We start from the raw sequence: 10,618 nt of genomic DNA, 5'->3' as shown, positions 1-10,618 counted from the left end.
TCTCGTACATTAACTGTGTAGCCTATATGGTATAGTAACTAATATGTAATTAGGAGGTGATCTTGTGTTAAAAAAGCACACAAGCAGCTGATTTTTAATATTCTTATAAGTAAGCTAAATAACATTTTATTCCTGAATTTTTTTTTTTTTGTCCAGAAAACCTACAGAAATGGTCAAAACCTTAATTTTTGTTTTTGTCAAGAAAATGACCTACAGAATGTCAAAACCATTTGTTTTTGTCAAGAAAATGACCTACAGAATGTCAAAATTATAAATCCAAAAATCCATTTGTATTTCATAAGTTCTTGTTTTACAGGTACGCAGTACAGTAAGGTGCATCGCTTAAAGATGGAGGAGAAACAGGATCGGCGATACTCAAGAAACATATCTTATCGGTGCTGGTAAATCCAGGGCAAAATTACTTCACATCTGGATCTATAATAGTGTGAATTTCAAAAGATTTTAATTTTTTTTTTGGTGTTGAAACATGAACATTATAGAGGGAAAAATTAAAGAACTAAATTTATATTATGTAATTTTATTTAAACCCAAATTTTATTGGTAAAAATATAATTGGGATTGGTCAAAAATGTAGGGTATGGGGCTGAAGAGTAGCCATGTATGTTATATTTTTTTGTCTTTTTGGAGATAGGTTTCCTTTTTACTTGCATTAGCCAACCAGGGGTCCCCCTCGTCTCTTGGTCCAACCTCTTCAAGGACCACCCAGTCACTTCCCTGTGAAAAGGCATGTTGGCTGCATTATTATAATTTATACCTTAGACCAATATGGAAGGTTCATGTGCATCGAAATAATTAGGATGTGAATGGATGTGGTTATGAACAAATAAATATGCTGCATTAAAGTTGTGGAGGCTCAGCTCAGTACGGAACGTACTCTCTAATCATAGTAGGAAATCTTCGATGCTGTATCTATCAACTGGATCAGAGGGAAGTGGATGACCTATTAAGAAAAAAAGATCCATTACTAGATTGAAAAACCAAACAGGGAAACCAAAGATTAGGGTCTTTCAGTACAGGGTTTTCAATATATTCAGATTGTTAAAAATCAGTGACAAGAAATATATCAGTAGGAATGCTGGTTTTGAAATTGGATTTATAAAAACGATGAGAAGTACAGACGCCAATGACTATAGTTTACACTCATACCAGCTGTTTCGATATTAAGGAATAAAGGTGATGAAGAAAATTATTAATACATAATGACTCATTAGTAAAAAAAATACTGGAGTAACAAAAACACTCGTTCAGAAAGCAAGAGAAAGTGGGAGGTTGCTAAGTCCCCCAAAGAGAATAATTAAAAGGGAACAGAAATTAGTAGATCTGCAAAGTGAAGAGTAAGTTAAGGAGGGAATAAATGTAATCCAGAGGACGTGCTTACACAAATACAATCTAGGATAAAGACATTGCTAATTAATGTTGGAGATAGTGAATTTTATCAACTCATTTTGAGGTATGTTAGGTCTATCAAGGCTCAGACTAGAGAGTCATTTGCTATCAAGGCAATAAAGGTTAGCTATATTGATTATTGGAGTCAACGGCACAGAGGAAAAAAAAAAACACTTACGGATACCGAGTGGCTCTTTCTGGATACTGCACTAAAAGGTACCAAGTGTCAGGTGATGTCCCTAATCATAGTAGAGAATCTTTTAACGCTAGAAATCTATTAAAACCAACAAGATCTTTGTTTGAAAATGACGAAGGAAAATATGGTTGAGCGCAAAGACAGGGGAAACTAAACACTTATTAAAGTAGAAAAGGAGTATCAAGGTTGTGTTAGTAAATGCCCATATGCATCACAAAAGGAGGAAACAAAGAGTAGAAAAGTGGTGGAACAAAGTAATAAAAAGACGTGAAGTATAGTGAAAAAGTTGATAATGCACATTACTAGTATTCAATGGAAATGTCTATTTATACAATAGTTTTGGGAAGAAAAAAAACTACCTATTACCACCCAACAAACAGCTGACAGTAACAGACTAGGCCTACACTGTATTCTGCCCAATTTTTAGCTAGGATTAAAAAAAGTTATACTTGGGATAAATTAAATCTTATTAAAATTTGAATGACATGCTACAAAAAAGTGAAAATCTAATTGATGAATGTGAAAAATTAAGTGCAAAATTAAAGCTGAAGAAGACCAGGAAACAGAGTTTAAACAGAATTGGTCATCCATCTAGGGAATCGAAAAATCAAAGTAAAGAGTTACGCAGCCAGGTAGATATGGAAACAAAATTCTTGAAAAACAAAAACAGTTAATGAGAAAACTAGCAGCCAAAGAAAGTTAAACCTTAATATGAGAAGAGGAGTAGAAAGACAAAAAAATTAGAAAAGATTAAATGGTTGACAACCGTAGGTAAAAGTGACTTTGGAAAGCCAGACACGAATAGGGGCGGATGATGGAGGGAGACAAACAAATTAAATGGTATGCCAAATCAGACAAAATATAAATCCATTTAATAAAATAAGACAAACCACAAGAAGTTGATTAAACAACGTCTGGTCAGTAGAGCAAGTAATAAAATCTGAGGTAGCTTGAATGTTATAAAAAGTAATACGCACGTATGATGCAAGGTGATTAAAAGTTGAAAACGTAAAATGCATGGTGATCAAAGTTGAAACCTTATGATGCAATCCGATTGAAAGCAAAACTCATAACACATGGTGATTAAAGGTTGAAAACGTATAACACAAGGTGATTAAAAGTGCAAAACGTATAACACAAGGTGATTAAAAGTTGAAAAAACATAATGCAAGGTGATTAAAAGTGCAAAACGTATAGCACGTGATTAAAAGTTGAAAACGTATAACACAAGGTGATTAAAAGTTGAAAACGCATAACACAAGGTGATTAAACTTCAAAGCGTCTGATGAAAGGTGATTAAAAGTTGAAAAGGTAAAATATATGGTGATTAAAGTTCAAAACATTGAAGAAAAGTGATTAAAAGTTTAAAACTTATAACACGACGAGATTAAAAGTTTAAAATGTAAGGCGATTGAAGCTCAAAGAATCTGATGCCAGGTTATTAAAAGTTGAAAGCGTCTGATGCAAGGTGATTAAAAGTGGAAAGCGTAAAATTTAAGGTGATTAAAAGTTGAAAGCGTCTGATGCAAGGTGATTAAAAGTTGAAAGCGTAAAATTTAAGGTGATTAAAAGTTGAAAGCGTCTGATGCAAGGTGATTAAAAGTGGAAAGCGTAAAATTTAAGGTGATTAAAAGTTGAAAGCGTCTGATGCAAGGTGATTAAAAGTTGAAAGCGTAAAATTTAAGGTGATTAAAAGTTGAAAGCGTCTGATGCAAGGTGATTAAAAGTTGAAAGCGTAAAATTTAAGGTGATTAAAAGTTGAAAGCGTCTGATGCAAGGTGATTAAAAGTTGAAAGCGTAAAATTTAAGGTGATTAAAAGTTGAAAGCGTCTGATGCAAGGTGATTAAAAGTTGAAATCGTAAAATTATAGGTGATAAAAGTTCAATTCGTCTGAAGCAAGGTGATCATAAGTTGAAAGCATGAAATTTAAGATGATTAAATTCAAAGCTTAGGATGCAAGGTGATTAAAATTTGAGGTATTAAAGTTCAGAGCGTCTGATACAAGGGGATTAAAAGTTGAAAGTGTAAAATTTAAGAAGATTAAAGTTCAAAGCATATGATGCAAGGAAATTAAAAGTTGAAAGAGTAAAATTTAAGGACATAAAGTTCAAAGCGTATGATGCAAGGAGATTAAAAGTTCAAAGCATCTGATGCAAGGTGATCAAAAGTTGAAAGCGTAAAATCAAGTGATTAAAGTTGAAAGCGTATGATGCAAGGTGATTATAAAAGTTGAAAGCGTAACTTTTAAGGTGATTAAAGCTCAAAGCATCTGATGCAAGGAGATTAAAAGTTTAAAGCATAAAATTTAAGGTGATTTAAGTTCAAATCATGTGATGCAAGGAGATTAAAAGTTTAAAGCGTAAAATTTATGGTGATTAAAGCTCAAGGCATCTGATGCTAGGTGATTAAAAGTTGAAATCGTAAAATTTAAGGTGATTAAAGTTCAAAGCGTATGATGCAAGGTGATTAAAGTTGAAAGCGTAAAATTTAAGGTGATGAAAGTTCAAAGCATATGATGCAAGGTGATTAAAGTTGAAAGCGTAAAATTTATGGTGATTAAAGCTCAAGGCATCTGATGCTAGGTGATTAAAAGTTGAAATCGTAAAATTTAAGGTGATTAAAGTTCAAAGCGTATGATGCAAGGTGATTAAAGTTGAAAGCGTAAAATTTAAGGTGATGAAAGTTCAAAGCATATGATGCAAGGTGATTAAAGTTGAAAGCGTAAAATTTAAGGTGATGAAAGTTCAAAGCATATGATGCAAGGTGATTAAAAGTTGAAAGCAAAAAATTGAAGGTGATTAAAGTTCAAAGCATCGATAGCAGGGTGATTAAAAGGTGAAAGCGTAAAATTTAAGGTGATGAAAGTTCAAAGCATCTGATGCAAGGATATTAAAAGTTTAAAGCGTAAAGTTTAATGAGATTAAAGTTCAAAGCGTATGATGTAAGGAGATTAAAAGTTTAAAGTATAAAAATTCAAGGTGATTAATGTTCAAAGCATCTGATGCTATGTGATTAAAGTTGAAAGCGTGAAATTTAAGGACATTAAAGTTCAAAGCATCTGATGCAAGTAAATTAAAAGTTTAAAGCGTAAAGTTTAATTAGATTTAAGTTCAAAGCGTATGATGTAAGGAGATTAAAAGTTTAAAGTATAAAAGTTTAAAGTATAAAAATTCAAGGTGATTAATGTTCAAAGCATCTGATGCTATGTGATTAAAGTTGAAAGCGTAAAATTTAAGGACATTAAACTTCAAAGAGTATGATGCAAGGCGATTGAAAGTTGAAAACGTAGAATTTAAGGTGATTAAAGTTCAAAGCATCTGATGCAAGGTGATTAAAAGTTGAAAGCATAAAATTTAAGGTGATTAAAGTTCAAAGCATCTGATGCAAGGTGATTAAAAGTTGAAAGCATAAAATTTAAGGTGATTAAAGTTCAAAGCATCTGATGCAAGGTGATTAAAAGTTGAAAGCATAAAATTTAAGGTGATTAAAGTTCAAAGCATCTGATGCAAGGTGATTAAAAGTTGAAAGCATAAAATTTAAGGTGATTAAAGTTCAAAGCATCTGATGCAAGGTGATTAAAAGTTGAAAGCATAAAATTTAAGGTGATTAAAGTTCAAAGCATCTGATGCAAGGTGATTAAAAGTTGAAAGCATAAAATTTAAGGTGATTAAAGTTCAAAGCATCTGATGCAAGGTGATTAAAAGTTGAAAGCATAAAATTTAAGGTGATTAAAGTTCAAAGCATCTGATGCAAGGTGATTAAAAGTTGAAAGCATAAAATTTAAGGTGATTAAAGTTCAAAGCATCTGATGCAAGGTGATTAAAAGTTGAAAGCATAAAATTTAAGGTGATTAAAGTTCAAAGCATCTGATGCAAGGTGATTAAAAGTTGAAAACGTAGATTGTATGGCGATTAAAGTTCATAGCATCTAATGCAAGTTGATTAAACGTTGAAAACGTAGAGAAAAATGGGATTAAAAGTTAAAAACGTAAAATGTATGGCGATTAAAGTTTAAAGCGTCTGATGCAAGGTGATTAAAAGTTGAATCATATGATATTGAGCAATGTAATGGTTGAATATACATTGCAGTAAATAAGGGGTGCCCTTTAGTACTACTGTTAACAGTATGATAAAAAGGAATAGTTGTACAGCTTAAAACATGGAAACTTGGAATGGAGGCAAGATTGGTAATCAACGTAGGTGGCCATGTGGATGTTGTGGGAAGTAACTATTGATAAAGCACCGAGAAAATAAGAAAAGTGGCATAGGCTTGGATGAAATTAATCAACGTAAGTATGTAGTCCATTTGGTGTTGAAATTGCTTAATAAAAGGACTGAAAACAGTAGAGAAGTTACAAAAGCCTTGATGAAGTTAAAGTTAATATATGGCAAAGTGGATTTTGTGGGAATTGCTTATTAAGAGGACTGAAAAAATGAGAAAACTAACAAAAGTCTGGATGAGGTTAATCAACGTAAATATGTTGTCATGTGGATGTTCTGGGAAGTACTTGTTGAAAGGAGAGAGAGAGAGAGAGAGAAAGGAGAGAGAGAGAGAGAGAGAGAGAGAGAGAGAGAGAGAGAGAGAGAGAGAGAGAGAGAGAGAGAGAGAGAGTCACAAAAACCTAAATGAAGTTATTCAATGTATGTGGCCATGGACTTGTAGAGAAATACTAATTGAGAGGGTAGTATAAAATGACAAAAGCCTGGATGAAGTTAATCAACGTAAGTATGTGGCTATCTGGATGTTGTGTGAATTACTTATGGTGGGGTCAGTGAGAAAGTGATAAAAGTCTGGATGTCGGTGGAATAGCATTTTCTACAATGAAATTGAGAGTATCGTATTAGGAGAAAGAACACAGGAATAAAACCTGCACTTAGTCTATGAGGCAGAGATATGTAAGCGAGGCAAAGGTTATGTATGAGAACTATAAAGGGACAAAATTTAAGACTAGCCAGATATACATTCGGGTAATCAAGATGAATTTCATCTAACATGATTAAATCGTTTGTGTTAAAGACATGTTTCAATGATACTTCAATATGATAAGAAGCAGAAGTGTTCGATTTTAATTTTCCCACAGACTCCAAACAACTCTTATCTAGTTAACCACTTACTTGTAATTACCGCAGCATATTATCTTCCAAGGATCTTATGGTCTTGAGATGGGTCTTTGACCGTAACTTGAGTCTGGATTCTCAGTAAGAATCTCACCTTCTTGACAAGTTCAAGGTCTGAAAGAGGAAATAAATTAGCATTCTTATACTTTTATTTATCACTACAATCAGACATTCAATACACATTACATTTGTTGTAAAAGAAAGGAGAGAGAGAGAGAGAGAGAGAGAGAGAGAGAGAGAGAGAGAGAGAGAGAGAGAGAGAGAGAGAGAGAGAGAGAGAGTGAGTTTGTTAAAGCTTTAGTAATAAGGTTATTATTAGTTTGGAATGAGAGAATGGAAAACAAATGTACTAGAAAACAAATTCCCTTCAGCAAAAAAAAAAAAAAAAATTATTTCTCAATTTATTTACTTCTACAACAACCAGGCTCCAAATTCCTTGTTGCTCACCTCACACTAATACGATCGAGGTTTCACGACTAGATGTATAGGTGCAAAGCGATGTAATTTCTAGAAATTTCATCATCATTAGTTAGCTACTACACATACAGCATTTCTTGCACATTAAAATTTTTTTACCAATCTAATTTCCTTAATTTTGTGCTACTGCTTTTTATTTTCGTAATTCTCTACAGCTGACCAAGTGCTCTGTTGTATACATGCCTCTCTACACAACACACAAAACTTATCAATTTCAACCCCCCCCCCCCTTTGTTTTTTCTTAATCTATCATTTTCAAATTTGTCTTTATAATTATGAGTTTCCTCTGTGTTAAGTTCACTTTTGTTATTACCTTTTACAAACCTCAACTATTTCTGCTTTCTCTCTTTTTTTTCATTTATGCTTCATTTTCTCGTTTTTATTTCAATCTCAGTTATAACTTTACCTTTCATTCCTTTCTTCAGTTCTTACTATTGATAATGTCTGAATTCTTGAATTTCAATATTTTTTTAATATTTCTAAATTACTGTTTCCAAACTCTCCCCATATAGTTCCCTTATTTGGTCTTTCACTGTCTTTAACTAACCATTTATCACCTGATGTAATGATGTTTTAAAAACGTATCACCTTTCCCTACAATTCTATTCTCTGCCGGCATTATGTCTGTTTCACTTATTAACCCCAAATAAGTTGTAGTTGCAACTTGTTCAAACATTCCTTTAATAATCTTGTACCTTAGTCCCTCAACTTTATAATACCAAACGTCTCGATATTTGCTAACAATGTAGGTACCAACACTCTCATATATCATTATTCCCACATACAAAGCCAATTCTCCAACAAACGTCTCCATACATCCTAACTTGATCTGAATATTCTATTTTTTCCCTTTTGCTTATGCTAAGACTACGGTCTCCTGTTTTTTAATACCAATCTCCTAATTTTCAATCACCTTTACTATTTCCATCCTTACATTTCTAACCTCACCTTAAATCTGTCCTTACTGAGGAACACTAGAATCAACTTAGTGATAGTAAAACCCCAATGAGACACTGAATATCATAATTACATGTAAAGACTTACTGAACCCAACACAAGATGGAATGATATAGACCCTCTTACTCTAAAAGCCGTATATCAAATTTGAAAAAAGTAACAAAATATTGACAGTATTTTAATTACAAGTAAATAAATTAGCAGTTTTTATCGCTAAGTTAATAAATTAGCAGTCTTTTGACTAAGTAAATAAATTAGCAGTCTTTTGACTAAGTAAATAAATTAGCAGTCTTTTGACTAAGTAAATAAATTAGCAGTCTTTTATCTAAGTAAATAAATTAGCATTCTTTTAACTAAGTAAATAAATTAGAAGTCTTTTAACTAAGTAAAGTCTTTAGACAATAAGTAAATAAATCAGCAGTATTTTATCTATAAGTAAATAAATTAGCAGTGTTTTGACAATAAGTAAATAAATCAGCAGTCTTTTATCTATAAGTAAACAGATTAGCAGTCTTCTAAGTACATAAATTAGCAGTCTTTTAGCTATAAGTAAATTTTAGCCATTATATCATTTCAAATTAAGGTGCTTTAAAAGTACACAATCTCATTTGCTTACAAATACATTTACAGTTAAAACTTTATGGGGATAAACACATATATGCTTGGGGACTGAATGAACCTCAAATGTTTCTAAGTAATCGATGATTGTTTCATTAACAGAGAGAGAGAGAGAGAGAGAGAGAGAGAGAGAGAGAGAGAGAGAGAGAGAGAGAGAGAGAGAGAGAGAGAGAGAGATTATATAATACTCTGTGTTAATACAGCCTTTACAAGCGTGTCATTATTTGTCATTTAATGACTGTTCTTTAGCCAACTAAGCCTAGTACGTATTAGACATTCATCTTGCACGCACTCTAGGGTTTCTAGATAGGACCAGTGACCAACACCACTCTAAACTTGATCTAGTATTCCTAAAAAAATCCCACTAAATAAACTTTTGTTTCTTAAAAAAAGATCCAAAACTAAAAATAGCAGGGAAATGTAACGGAATTATATAATTTACTTCGAAATTTCTTAATGGGTTAGTGATAAATTAACCAAAAAATGCCTTGCCTAAATACATTCCAGTGATATTTAATACAAGATATGAGAGGCACAAGTATACTCTAACATTTTTGGGTGTTCAGATGGGATTTATTTAAATTGGGTAGATTTGACTGTAAAGAATGTATTTTATTGCCTTTGCCAAAATCGATGTGAAGAGTTTGTATTCACCCCATTTTGTTTATTTGAGCAACTTTACAAAAACAAAAAAAAAAAATGAATCAATTTTGACCAAACTTGGCATTCATGTTGGGTATGACTCAAGAATGAATTTGTAACATTTTGAATTAAGTACATCAAAGTACAAATACGCTGTAGAACTTTGAAAAATAATCGCACTGTTAAGTAAATGCCAAATATTGTGTTAGTTTATTACATTTTTAACAACATTACGCAAAAACTACAGGACCAATTTCAACGAAACTTGGTGGACATATGGGGTATAACCCAAGGATTATATCCTTCCTGTCACACTCAAGGGGAGAGAGAGAGTAGCCATGCCTGGGGAGAGAGAGTAGCCATGCCCTGGTGAGAGAGTGCACCCTGAGAGTGAGTTACACTAAAAACCACACACTCGGACAAGTTGGCGAATCGGTGTGTTGTAGTGAGGAAAGGGAGAGGGAAGGATTGAATATGTGTGTGTGTGTGTGTGTGTGTGTGTGTGTGTGTGTGTGTGCGCGCGCGCGCGCATGTGCAGTATCTATCTAAATATTTAGACGTCATTTTGACGGTTTGGGTACACTAGTTCAGAAGAACGTTCTTACTAATGTTATGGAATGGATGACAAAACTATAACTGTATGGGAATGAAACTGATCTTATGGAGGCAGGGAAAACACAATTAAGACTGGGTGACACCCAAATAAACAATATACATATGGACAACTTAGTCTCGATATCTAGTAGAGTTCGTGACCTAGGTTTATCACTGCACTGTATTTTGTCTCTCGGTGTTCAAATTGTTTTTGTAACGAAATACTGTATCTGAATTGGTGTTCTGTTAAAAACTTGTGATAAACCGTAACTACAGTAACTATCCATTACAACCTACCCAAAGTGTAATCTTAAGAAGTTACAAAACATAATACAGAGGACCAAGACTGATAAAATGTGCCCCACCCCAAGAAAGTATTACCCCTGTACTAATTAAACTACGCTAACTGCCTATTAAAGCTAAAATAAATTTTAAGATATTGCACGACTAAGATTTAACTGGACGTTCAACATGTTTAAGAGTATTGCTACACATCGTGCAGTCAAAATATCGTATCGACTAGAGAATAGGTACGGGATATAGAACTTTCAAATATGCTGCCATAAGATTTTATGACAAGGTCCCACTAGACATAAGAGGAACTAATGA

General features: G+C 33.0%; 1 long non-coding RNA gene across 2 annotated transcripts; it reads right to left on the bottom strand.

Annotated features, from left to right (window-relative positions):
• Positions 1–698: 698 nt before the first annotated feature.
• LOC137645094 (uncharacterized) lies at positions 699–8,307 on the bottom strand. Of its 2 annotated transcripts, XR_011045285.1 has the most exons (4): positions 8,243–8,307; positions 6,719–6,835; positions 896–961; positions 699–735 (listed from the first exon to the last, which is right to left on the bottom strand). It is a non-coding gene; the product is annotated as an uncharacterized lncRNA (long non-coding RNA). The 2 variants fall into 2 exon arrangements; XR_011045282.1 differs by lacking the exon at positions 699–735 and having other exon boundaries at positions 761–961.
• Positions 8,308–10,618: the final 2,311 nt, after the last annotated feature.

The sequence above is a fragment of the Palaemon carinicauda genome, chromosome 1 (assembly GCF_036898095.1).
Source record: "Palaemon carinicauda isolate YSFRI2023 chromosome 1, ASM3689809v2, whole genome shotgun sequence".
In the NCBI taxonomy this organism is placed as follows: domain Eukaryota; kingdom Metazoa; phylum Arthropoda; class Malacostraca; order Decapoda; family Palaemonidae; genus Palaemon; species Palaemon carinicauda.
The sequence above is the reverse complement of the archived record's forward strand: the minus strand, read 5'-3'. Positions and strand labels throughout refer to the sequence as shown.